The sequence below is a fragment of the Lissotriton helveticus genome, chromosome 1_1, assembly GCF_964261635.1.
Source record: "Lissotriton helveticus chromosome 1_1, aLisHel1.1, whole genome shotgun sequence".
In the NCBI taxonomy this organism is placed as follows: domain Eukaryota; kingdom Metazoa; phylum Chordata; class Amphibia; order Caudata; family Salamandridae; genus Lissotriton; species Lissotriton helveticus.
Genome location: NC_136057.1, coordinates 54,839,307 through 54,852,497, shown reverse-complemented (window position 1 = coordinate 54,852,497; position 13,191 = coordinate 54,839,307). Strand labels below are relative to the sequence as shown.

Genomic DNA, 13,191 nt, shown 5'->3' with positions numbered 1-13,191 from the left:
CTCCAATCTATCCTACACCACTCCATTCCAAACGTACCTATCCCAATCTACCCCATCCAATCTACCCCACTCAAATCTACTCCCATCAATTCCACCACACTCTACCCCACCCCAACCCAATCTACCCTAAACCATTCTATATAACTCCACTCCATTCTACTCCAGTCAAATGTACCGCAATCCAAACTACCCCAATATACTGCACGCTAATCTACTCCACTCCAGTCTTCTCCACTCTACTCCAATCTACCTCATTCCACCCCACTCTTTCCCAATCTATCCCACTCCAATCCACCCCGATCCATCCTACTCCACCTCAATCTACTCCACTCCACCCAAATCTACCTCAATTCAATCAACCCCACTTGACTCCAATCTACCCCATTCCACTCTACCCCAATCTATCCCCCTTCTACCTACCCCACCAACCTCGTGCCACTAACTTTTAGCCATGTCGAACAGCAGTCACACTCGTGTACATAATGGCTGAAACTCGTTGCCAAAGCCAATAACTTTCGGATAGGAAACACCTATTTGTTTTGACAATGCTTGTTTTCAGTGGGTGTTTTTTTCATAATATTCACACGCAACAGTTCCCTACAGCCAACTCCAAGCAGGCACAGGTGTTCAACTGTGCCTGGGCACAGCAGGGGAATCCCTAAAGGGCCTGGCTTATGTTTCTTTATTTTAAATTTTTAAGGGTTCCGGACACTTTCTTGGGGTTCTCGGACCCTTGCAAACTTGTGTATCCTTATTGGATATCGATAGGGTTTCGGACCGAGCAGCAGGTCTCCGAACATCCCAAATGCCCACCAGGGTACAAGGCAAATTACTGTACCTGCGCACACACCTGCCTAAGGTTTGCGGACCTCAAGGGTCATGATGGGGAATCCAACTTCTGTTCAAAATCAGCAATTTCTTTCTACATTTTAACATTAGGCAGCCCCTGTGCCAGGAAGAGACAGGACGATACAGAAAAGGGGGTGGTGATGAACAGAGTGTCTGAATTAAGCAGACCACTCTTACCCAGTCCAAAGATCAGGGCTTGATCCATCACCGTTATTTATCTCACTGCCCCATCCCAGCTCAGAACCTGGCTATATGCAAATTAGTCTGTCCCTGGCCCAGTGCATCATGGGAACAGGGCAGACCAAACTACCAAGCCAATTCTTCACCAGAAAGGAGACAAGCTACCGGGGACCGGTTTCTGGCATTTCAGCCTCTTCGGCCCGGCTTGCTTGAATCCTGATGGAGCAGTGAGAAAGGGACTCATGTCTGAGTATACCCTGCCACACCTATAGTGGCCAAAAACGATACAGAAAAGGGGGTGGTGATGAACAGAGTGTCTGAATTAAGCAGACCACTCTTACCCAGTCCAAAGATCAGGGCTTGATCCATCACCGTTATTTATCTCACTGCCCCATCCCAGCTCAGAACCTGGCTATATGCAAATTAGTCTGTCCCTGGCCCAGTGCATCATGGGAACAGGGCAGACCAAACTACCAAGCCAATTCTTCACCAGAAAGGAGACAAGCTACCGGGGACCGGTTTCTGGCATTTCAGCCTCTTCGGCCCGGCTTGCTTGAATCCTGATGGAGCAGTGAGAAAGGGACTCATGTCTGAGTATACCCTGCCACACCTATAGTGGCCAAAAACGATACAGAAAAGGGGGTGGTGATGAACAGAGTGTCTGAATTAAGCAGACCACTCTTACCCAGTCCAAAGATCAGGGCTTGATCCATCACCGTTATTTATCTCACTGCCCCATCCCAGCTCAGAACCTGGCTATATGCAAATTAGTCTGTCCCTGGCCCAGTGCATCATGGGAACAGGGCAGACCAAACTACCAAGCCAATTCTTCACCAGAAAGGAGACAAGCTACCGGGGACCGGTTTCTGGCATTTCAGCCTCTTCGGCCCGGCTTGCTTGAATCCTGATGGAGCAGTGAGAAAGGGACTCATGTCTGAGTATACCCTGCCACACCTTCCCAGTATAAGAAGTGGCTTGGTAGTTTGGTTTGTCCTGTTCCCATCATGCACTGGGACAGGAACGGACTAATTTGCATATAGCCAAGTTCTGAGCTGGGATGGTGCAGTGAGCTAAAAAACGGTGATGGATCAAGCCCTGATCTTTGGACTGGGTAAGAGTGGTCTGCTTAATTCAGGCACTCTGTTCATCACCACCCCCTTTTCTGAATCATTTTGTCCACCATAAGCGTGGAAGGGTATACTCAGATGTGAGTCCCTTGCTCATTGCACCATCAGGATTCAAGCAAGCCGGGCCGACGAGGCTGAAATGCCAGAAACCGGTCCCCGGTAGCTTGTTTCCTTCCCAGTATAAGAAGTGGCTTGGTAGTTTGGTTTGTCCTGTTCCCATCATGCACTGGGACAGGAACGGACTAATTTGCATATAGCCAAGTTCTGAGCTGGGATGGTGCAGTGAGCTAAAAAACGGTGATGGATCAAGCCCTGATCTTTGGACTGGGTAAGAGTGGTCTGCTTAATTCAGGCACTCTGTTCATCACCACCCCCTTTTCTGAATCATTTTGTCCACCATAAGCGTGGAAGGGTATACTCAGATGTGAGTCCCTTGCTCATTGCACCATCAGGATTCAAGCAAGCCGGGCCGACGAGGCTGAAATGCCAGAAACCGGTCCCCGGTAGCTTGTTTCCTTCCCAGTATAAGAAGTGGCTTGGTAGTTTGGTTTGTCCTGTTCCCATCATGCACTGGGACAGGAACGGACTAATTTGCATATAGCCAAGTTCTGAGCTGGGATGGTGCAGTGAGCTAAAAAACGGTGATGGATCAAGCCCTGATCTTTGGACTGGGTAAGAGTGGTCTGCTTAATTCAGGCACTCTGTTCATCACCACCCCCTTTTCTGAATCATTTTGTCCACCATAAGCGTGGAAGGGTATACTCAGATGTGAGTCCCTTGCTCATTGCACCATCAGGATTCAAGCAAGCCGGGCCGACGAGGCTGAAATGCCAGAAACCGGTCCCCGGTAGCTTGTTTCCTTCCCAGTATAAGAAGTGGCTTGGTAGTTTGGTTTGTCCTGTTCCCATCATGCACTGGGACAGGAACGGACTAATTTGCATATAGCCAAGTTCTGAGCTGGGATGGTGCAGTGAGCTAAAAAACGGTGATGGATCAAGCCCTGATCTTTGGACTGGGTAAGAGTGGTCTGCTTAATTCAGGCACTCTGTTCATCACCACCCCCTTTTCTGAATCATTTTGTCCACCATAAGCGTGGAAGGGTATACTCAGATGTGAGTCCCTTGCTCATTGCACCATCAGGATTCAAGCAAGCCGGGCCGACGAGGCTGAAATGCCAGAAACCGGTCCCCGGTAGCTTGTTTCCTTCCCAGTATAAGAAGTGGCTTGGTAGTTTGGTTTGTCCTGTTCCCATCATGCACTGGGACAGGAACGGACTAATTTGCATATAGCCAAGTTCTGAGCTGGGATGGTGCAGTGAGCTAAAAAACGGTGATGGATCAAGCCCTGATCTTTGGACTGGGTAAGAGTGGTCTGCTTAATTCAGGCACTCTGTTCATCACCACCCCCTTTTCTGAATCAGGAAGAGACAGGACGGCACCACGGCTCTTTATGCTTCTTTAGTATTTTTACAGAATGCGGGGAACAAGTCTCTTCATCATGTAATGGTTCAAGAGGTAGCCAGCCAATCAGGGAGCTTCAGGTCCGTAGACCCAACTTTGGGTTTATATATCCGAAAGGGATGGGCGAACAAGCTCCCTCATCCAATCGGATCCAATATATTTTTACATTTGGGTCCGCGAGTTAAATGATTAGTGGCTTAATTTGAGGACCACAAAAAAACACTGCATGAAACTAGCCATGCCAATCCCAAGTAGTTTTGTGCATATTCATTGAACTGTGCCAAAGTTATTATATGTCTATATATATAATTATATGACATGGGATTCTGTAATCCCTGTGTAAATGGCAGTCTCTAATTTCTTTATAATCAGGAATTTGTGATGCACCAAGTCAGTGATTATGAAGAAGAGACGTCAGAACTCGGCTTTTATAAGTTATTACAGTCGAGTTCTGAGGACACAATGCCTGCTGCCAGCGCCAGCAGCTGATGTGAAAAGAAGGTCAAGTCACGAAGCATAATTGAAGCAGCTGTTTAAAGCAACAAACAGAACTTTGCTTTTATTACTTCTGCTGTATGTTACTAGTTTACTATGAGAAGCAGAGAGAATATGTTTATTAGTTTCCTTAGATGAAGGAAGGGTGGAATCTTTCTACATGTTTCTACACGTTCGAAGCTACTGCAGCTTTTTTTTTTTCAATGGACATTTATTGAACTGTTTCTAACATCTTTTTGCAACAAATATCTAACAGTTTTTATTTTTACTTTTGCACAAGAGGTTTTAAGTTCATTCTTCATGTTTGCAAACATGTTAGCTGCTGCATATATAGGAGCTACGCACCAAGGTTTGTGGGAAAGGTGATGGTGTGACCATGTATTATATGGGATAAAGTACCATCTGGTGCATATAATAAGATTATTGCAAGTCACCTCATAGTTCCAAAACCTTTGTGTATCTGTCTATCACCAGGTGGTGTGCACTCCTGGAGAACCCTGCAGTGACAACAACATCCCTGGTCAGCCCTGCTGTTGAGGCTGGGGGTCAGTATCGCTCAGTGGGTTCCATCCAAACCATAATCCTCCCTTCAGAGACTTTCTAAAATCTGCCCATACGCATTTTGAAGAGGTTACATGTGTTAGTATGCACTCCGAGAGACTATTTATAGTGAAACACATACCTGGGGTAGCTTCGAACAGCAATAAATGTGATTTTGTATTTCCTCTCTCCATTGAGTCTTCATCTGCAGTATTTGTATCCAGTCCTAGGAATGATGGAGGCACAGACTTACCCCGCTCATCAGGACAGAGCAGTTCTGCCTTGCAGTTCTGATGTTGATGCTGTGATTCAGGGTGCAGTGGTTCGAGTATGTAGTTCTGATCTGAACCCTCTGCATCAGTACAGAGAGGTTTTAGCTTGCGATTCTGATCTGAACCATGTGCATCTGTACAGGCCGGTTCTAGATTGTCATTTTTATCTGGTTCCTGTGCTTCAGGGCGCATAGATTCCAGCTCATAGTTCACGATTGGATCCTGCACATAAGGAAGTTCCTGCTTCAAACATAGGTGTTGCTGTAGGCACTGGGTTTGTTGTGACCCCAACTCATCAAAGGACAATAGCCCAGACTCTAAGTGTTCGTCTGATGACTTCCCATCAGGTGACACAGGTTGTAGGCACTGGTTCTCCTGGCGAACTTGGAAATCAGAACTCATCAATTCTTCTTCCAAGGGATCATCAGGTCCATTCCCATCTGGCAGAGCAGGGTGTATACGGTGGTTTTGCTGTGGTTCGTGTCTATCAGGAAATAGTGGGTGTGGTCAGAGGTTCTGTTGCTGGTCCCAGCTATTAGCAGACAATGGGGATGGTTCTTGCTTCAGGGGCTCATCTGGCTCCCACTCTTCTGGGAACGCTGACTGGACGCTCTGGTCTTGCTCAGGTCTCTGCCCATCAACAAATTCTGAGGGAAGACACAGCTTTGCCTCCTGTGATCTGCATGGAGGATCTGTCTGAGGGCACCGGGATAGAGGACAATCCTGCTGTACTCCATTTCTACCTAGAAACCCAGGTTGCACGCACTGGTCCTGCTGTGGGTGATGTCGATCAGGAAACATTGGCTGTAGACAAAGGCTTGGCTCCTCTGGACGCCCTTGAACATCAGTTGGCGAGGAGAGCGTACAGTCCAGCTTTGGTGCATGCTCATCAGAGACACCGGCTGAAGACACAAGCTCGGCTCCTCTGACCTGTCCAGTTGAGGTGTCGCAGGAGACCGGCTAACAGCACAATCTCTAATACTCGCCGGATAGACCACCTTCAACGTCACTCCAGCATTATCTAGGGAACCTTGATCCTTTTCTATCCAGATTTTCTTAATCAGCCCAGCGACTCTAGAAGGTACGTCCTCCACAGTATTCATCAAGTTATCCAGTTTTGCTTCCAACTCCTCCAGCATGGATAGAAGGATAATGTGGGGCAGGTTCTCCGAAAGCGGTTCCAGGTCATTGTCCCTCTGCGTATCTTTTCGAAATCCTGAAGTTGAGACGTCATGGAGAGGTAAATATGGGACTGTAGGTCTTGTGGATTCAAGTGAACACTGCGCTGTCACTTTCTTTTCTGGAGCCCGTCTTCTGCCCATTCTGGTAAATTGATGTTCAAGTCTCAAGTGTCTGCAGAGGAGAGGAAAAGAGGAAAGAGAACACATTATCACAGGACAGTTGGGTCAAAATACTCCTTCCTGTCTCACCAACCTCAGTGTGATGAGAAAATTGCTCACTTCTAAAACCAGAAAAAAATGAATCCTTAAAATGTCACAACACCCGCAACATAGTTCATATATTATGAAAGGCACGGATTTGAAATGTGTTTCCAACATTACGTCTGTTCCTTGATCTGCTCAAATTGTACACTGTGCTACCACAAAAAGAGAATACTGTAACAGCCTTGCAGCAATGAAAGGTTTGTAATACCCTAGCAGACCAGAGTGCGCTATCATCCTCACTTGCACTGTACACCTCTCTTTTGCAGTATTCAGTTCAGTGACTGAAGCGCACGCCAACATACCAAACCTCTACAGGATCTACAAACGCTTGTTATGTCATTGCATATATAGAGAGCATGTTCAACTTGGGGTTTCTTGGCACTGAATCAGAAATACATAAAAGAGGAGAAAACGAACCATAACGGGGAAGAATCTAGTCTGAATAGGCTTGTGGGCTGTCAGATTTCCCGATGAAAGGAGCTTGTACCAAAGCTGCGTCCACCTGATCTTCTGTAATTTTGGAATAGAAAGTAAATTTAAGTGAGGCAATCTCTGGTTTTGTACGGGTGTATGTATTTCCACTAGGTTTGCAATGAAGTGAGGGGCTTAACCTCTCAACCCTTTAGGGCTGAGGCACAGGGTCTGATAGTGGATTTGTTATTTCAATATAGGTGTGGCGCGTGAATGGTGATATTGGGTATTCTTACATATACACGGTTGGCATTATGCGATCTAGATAGGACTACGGCCACCGCTATTGACAAATACAAACTCTGGAGTGTTTAAGGATTACTCTATAGGTTTTATACTGGAATGGTGTGTTTCCAGTACGAATCCTATGCTTGACAGCACACACACCTCTGGCTTATGGTGTAAAGGTTATGTGTGGCACTAGGTAGACTGTGTACTAGTGCAGGGGTAGTGAGCAGCAGCGTGCTGTATTTCATAAATCTAGCTCAGCGTGGCTCTCTCCCCCTCGCACATCACAGCGCTGCACCTAACTGCTGAACTATGCTGCACTAAAAAATAATAAATCTGCTCCGTAGTGTGCATGCGTGGTCTGCCCAGCCTCAACCCTCACCTTCTCTTGTGCATGCGTGGTCTGCCCAACCTCAACCCTCACATTCTCCCGTGCATGCTTGGTCTGCCCAGCCTTAACCCTCACATTCTCTTGTGCATGCGTGGTCTGCCCAGCCTCAACCCTCACATTCTCTTGTGCACGCGTGGTGTGCCCGGATTTAACCCTCACATTCTCCTGTGCATGCTTGGTCTGCCCAGCCTTAACCCTTACATTCTCTTGTGCATGCTTGGTCTGCCCAGCCTCAACCCTCACCTTCTCTTGTGCATGCGTGGTCTGCCCAACCTCAACCCTCACATTCTCCAGTGCATGCTTGGTGTGCCCAGCCGTAACCCTCACATTCTCTTGTGCATGCGTGGTCTGCCCAGCCTCAACCCTCACATTCTCTTGGGCACGCATGGTGTGCCCGGATTTAACCCTCACATTCTCCTGTGCATGCGTGGTCTGCCCAGCCTCAACCCTCACCTTCTCTTGTGCATGCTTGGTCTGCCCAGCCTCAACCCTCACATTCTCTTGTGCATGCTTGGTCTGCCCAGCCTCAACCCTCACATTCTCTTGTGCGTGCTTGGTGTGCTCAGCCTCAACCCTCATATTCTCTTGTGCATGCTTGGTCTGCTCATCTTCAACCCTCACATTCTCCTGTGTATGCGTGGTCTACCCAGCCTCACCTCAGAGTTGAGTTCTGTGTGATTATAAGATAAACCATGTCATCTGTAATTCTACGTGCTTGGTCACCAGCACTAATGATATGTTTTACACCAAGCGCGTAGAATTACAGATGACGTGGTAATCTTATAATCACAGTGAACTTTCGCCAGCACTTATTTAGTTGGAAATGACAAGGTGCCGTACATGACGATGCGGAATTAATGCTTTTCGCAAAAGCACGTAAAAAAATCAAGAAAAATGTTTAGGTTAACAGCAATGACCTAATGTTTAATTTACATACTGCATGATGATTTTAATACAATGTCTCACGATGTATCTCCCTACATTGACTAAACAAGTCTGTTTTTCCAGCTCCGAGGACGTTCAAACACCTTGAATCTGTTGTCACTGTTTATTACGTAGAGGTGTGTTACATGATATTGTATAAACACTGTGATTTGCATTGCACTCGTACTTGTGAACAAGAAGATTGCCTCCGAAACGCGCTGAGTGACTTGGCTTAAAATAAAAACACGCTGAAAAGGAATACTTGTGGCCCTTGCATCGTTTGTGGGAAACCGGCAAAATTATTGCTGTTGAGATTTGGGGTTCGCGACCCCGCCAAGGCCCGCCACTGAAAGCGGCTCGTGTTTAGCTGTAGGTTTACACATATATAGAAGTTGAGATGGACAAGGCAGGGGAAGTGAAATAAAGAGAAAGTTATTCGAATTTCACAAATGCGATGGCGAAAATCCTGAGATCGGTGCTTTGAATCTCGCTGCTGCAGCAGAAATGCCTATGGTGAAAGGGGATTTATTTGTAATTACAAATATTCAGCCACTAAGGCTACACGTTCAAGTGCTTTATGTATAAGTCTTTTTAGGTCGAGCCTGTCCCATTCCGCAGGAATGGATAGGATCGAATTCATGTCGGCAAAATCCTCTTCAAACTAAGGGGTTTCAGCCTGCCGTTTTCTTGCAGTTCACGTGAACATGCACGAGCATTCACGGCCAGGGCTTCTCCTCCCCTAGCAGTACTCCTCCCACACCAGCAACTCCCCCCTCCCACACCAGCACCTCCCCTCTCACTCCCCGCAAACACAGCCTTGCCGTAGCAGCACTCCTCCCACACCAGCACCTCCCCCCTCCCACACCAGCACCTCCCCTCTCTCTCCCCGCAAACACAGCCTTCCTTTCATTTCTCCTCCCCCTCCCCAGCCAGCTTCCCCCAGGCCGTGTTCCCTCAGATATGCTATTGCATATCGTTTGCTACCTCTTGTATTTTGTTGCTCTTGATACTTGCACAACTGTCACTATTGTCTCATGTAACGTAACGTTTGCTTTTGTAACATGCTCACTTGTAATTTTGGCTTCATGTATCTAAAAATGCCTCCCTCGCGCTCCTTTCTCCCTCTCTCCCGCTGCCTAGTCCTCCCACCCCCTCCCTCTCCAGCGCGCGCTCCACTCGCATCTGCCTGCTGCTCCCCGCCCAGCCCCCCACTCCCCCGTCCAGCAATGCCGAGAAGCTTGTTTCCTCTAAGAACATATCGTTTGCTACCTCTTGTATTTTGTTGCTCTTGATACTTGCACAACTGTCACTATTGTCTCATGTAACGTAACGTTTGCTTTTGTAACATGCTCACTTGTAATTTTTGGAGGGACGCGTTGTAATGCTCGAAGGCTCACAAGCCCCCCGACTGCGGAGCTACACTATCTTATCTCGAAAAGACGTCCGGAATTCCGAGAGCTTGGCAGGCCGCTTTGGGCCATGGAGGCACGCTCACATCTTGCCTATGTACAGACTTCACTCTCACACAGAAGCTACAGCAGAACAAGCATTGGCATAGCCAATAGGTCTCGCTTGTGGGACCTTAAAAGTATTTAGTTACAAGGATATTGTGCTGCAAAACAAAATAATTATAAGGTCCCACAAGCGAGACCTATTGGCTATGCCAATGCTTGTTATTGTAATGTTATGCACTAGTCCACTAAACCTAGAACACATAACCTATAACAGGATTTCCTGCAATAGGAGTAACAAGCTGACTGGACAGCCACATAAATCCTTTTGCAAGAAACAATATAGACTCAAACGCAAAACGAAATACCTTTATCAATGTTTGTTCAAGCTTCTTTGATAGTACTTGGCTGGTGAACTGTAGCCAGCTTGGGCTTCTAGATGCTTTTGACGGCCCTGGGTTCTGAAGTTTTACCATTATTAAATATTTTTGAGGTATCACACGGACTTCAATGACCCTAAAAGTGGTAATAAATTCAAATGTATTCCAAATAGGGAGCCCCAAATATGTGTTGCCCGGGCCCCACAAATTATTAGCATATCAACGATCTAGAAGTCAGCTTCATATGCTAGTTATGAATAAAACAACCACCTTACTTTAGGGAACAAAGTTCGGATATCAAAGGATTCAATGTACAGAACTGTGGATAAAGGTGCCTAATAAAGATATGTATTCTGAGAGAAGAAACGAAGTTCTGTAAAAATATGCTTTTGTTTCCTCCTAGTATACCTCTTAATCCATTGCAGAGACAAACTCCCACTGAATACAAACATTAAAAAACAAGGTCTGAGCAGGTATTCATGAAAATGAGTAACAACTCCAAACGGACCCATTCTGGACGAATGTATGACGTTACAACGCATGCACTTACAAAGCATGCACTTACAACTCAGTACGCCTGCCCCCTGTACCCCCTGATGATGGTATGAGGTCAGTACACCTGCCCCCTGTACCCCCTAATGATGGTGTGAGGTCAGTGCCCCTGCACCCCCTGATGATGGTATGAGGTCAGTACACCTTCCCCCTGCACCCCCTGTTGATGGTGTGAGGTCAGTACACCTGCCCTCTACACCCCCTGATGGTGGTATGAGGTCAGTACACCTGCCCCCTGCGCCCCCTGATGATGATCTGAGGTCAGCACACCTGCCCCCTGCACCCTCTGATGATGGTGTGAGGTCAGCACACCTGCCCCCTGCACCCCCTTATGATGGTGAGAGGTCAGTACACTTGCCCCCTGTACCCCCTGATGATGGTGTGAAGTCAGTGCCCCTGCACCCCCTGATGATGGTGTGAGATCAGTACACCTGACCCTTGCACCCGCTGATGATGGTGTGAGGTCAGTACACCTGCCCCCTGCACCCCCTGATGATGGTGTGAGGTCAGTACACCTGGCCCCTGCACCCCCTGATGATGGTGTGAGGTCAGTACACCTGCCCTCTACACCCCTTGATGATGGTATGAGGTCAGGACACCTGCCCCCTGTACCCCCTGATGATGGTGTGAGGTCAGTAAACCTGCCCCCTGCACCCTCTGATGATGGTGTGAGGTCAGCACACCTGCCCCCTGCACCCCCTTATGATGGTGAGAGGTCAGTACACTTGCCCCCTGTACCCCCTGATGGTGGTGTGAGGTCTGTGCCCCTGCACCCCTGATGATGGTGTGAGGTCAGTACACCTGCCCCCCTGATGATGGTGTGAGGTCAGTACACCTGCCCCCTGCACCGCCTGATGATGGTGTGAGGTCAGTACACCTGCCCCCTGTACCCCCTGATGATGGTGTGAGGTCAGTGCCCCTGTACCCCCTGATGATGGTGTGAGGGCAGCGCCCCTGCACACCCTGATGATGGTGTGAGGTCAGTACACCTGCCCCTGCACCCCCTGATGACGGTGTGAGGTCAGTACACCTGCCCCCTGCACCCCCTGTTGATGGTGTGAGGTCAGTACACCTGCCCCCTGTACCCCCTGATGATGGTATGAGGTCAGTACACCTGCCCCCTGTACCCCCTGATGATGGTGTGAAGTCAGTGCCCCTGCACCCCCTGATGATGGTGTGAAGTCAGTGCCCCTGCACCCCCTGATGATGGTGTGAGGTCAGTACACCTGCCCCCTGTACCCCCTGATGATGGTATGAGGTCAGTACACCTGCCCCCTGCACCCCCTGATGATGGTGTGAGGTCAGTACACCTTCCCCCTGCACCCCCTGATGATGGTGTGAGGTTAGTACACCTGCACCCCCTGATGATGGTGTGAGGTCAGTACACCTGACCCTTGCACCCCCTGATGATGGTGTGAGGTCAGTACACCTGCCCCCTGCACCCCCTGATGATGGTGTGAGGTCAGTACACCTGGCCCCTGCACCCCCTGATGATGGTGTGAGGTCAGTACACCTGCCCCCTGCACCCCCTGTTGATGGTGTGAGGTCAGTACACCTGCCCCCTGCACCCCCAATGATGGTGTGAGGTCAGTACACCTCAGGCTGCACCCCCTGATGATGGTGTGGGGTCAGTACACTTGTCCCCTGCATCCCCCGATGATGGTGTGAGGTCAGTACACCTGCCCTCTACACCCCCTGATGATGGTGTGAGGTCAGCACACCTGCCCCCTGCACCCCCTTATGATGGTGAGAGGTCAGTACACCTGCCCCCTGTACCCCCTGATGGTGGTGTGAGGTCTGTGCCCCTGTAGCCCCTGATGATGGTGTGAGGTCAGTGCCCCTGCACCCCTGATGATGGTGTGAGGTCAGTACACCTGCCCCCCTGATGATGGTGTGAGGTCAGTACACCTGCCCCCTGCACCGCCTGATGATGGTGTGAGGTCAGTACACCTGCCCCCTGTACCCCCTGATGATGGTGTGAGGTCAGTGCCCCTGTACCCCCTGATGATGGTGTGAGGGCAGCGCCCCTGCACACCCTGATGATGGTGTGAGGTCAGTACACCTGCCCCTGCACCCCCTGATGACGGTGTGAGGTCAGTACACCTGCCCCCTGTACCCCCTGATGATGGTATGAGGTCAGTACACCTGCCCCCTGTACCCCCTGATGATGGTGTGAGGTCAGTACACCTGCCCCCTGCACCCCCTGATGATGATCTGAGGTCAGTACACCTGTAGCCCCTGATGATGGTGTGAGGTCAGTGCCCCTGCACCCCCTGATGATGGTGTGAGGTCAATACACCTGCCCCCCCTGATGATGGTGTGAGGTCAGTACACCTGCCCCCTGCACCACCTGATGATGGTGTGAGGTCAGTACACCTGCCCCCTGTACCCCCTGATGATGGTGTGAGGTCAGTACACCTGCCCCC

The 13,191-nt window shown here is 49.1% G+C and overlaps 1 pseudogene across 1 annotated transcript in view; it reads right to left on the bottom strand.

Annotated features, from left to right (window-relative positions):
- The window catches only part of LOC144758185 (uncharacterized), a 49,633-nt pseudogene that overhangs the window by 35,540 nt on the left and 902 nt on the right, over positions 1-13,191 (bottom strand). Inside the window, exon 2 of the transcript XR_013595596.1 lies at positions 4,794-6,276. The product of XR_013595596.1 is annotated as an uncharacterized LOC144758185 (transcript). The remainder of the gene's footprint in view (positions 1-4,793; positions 6,277-13,191) is intronic.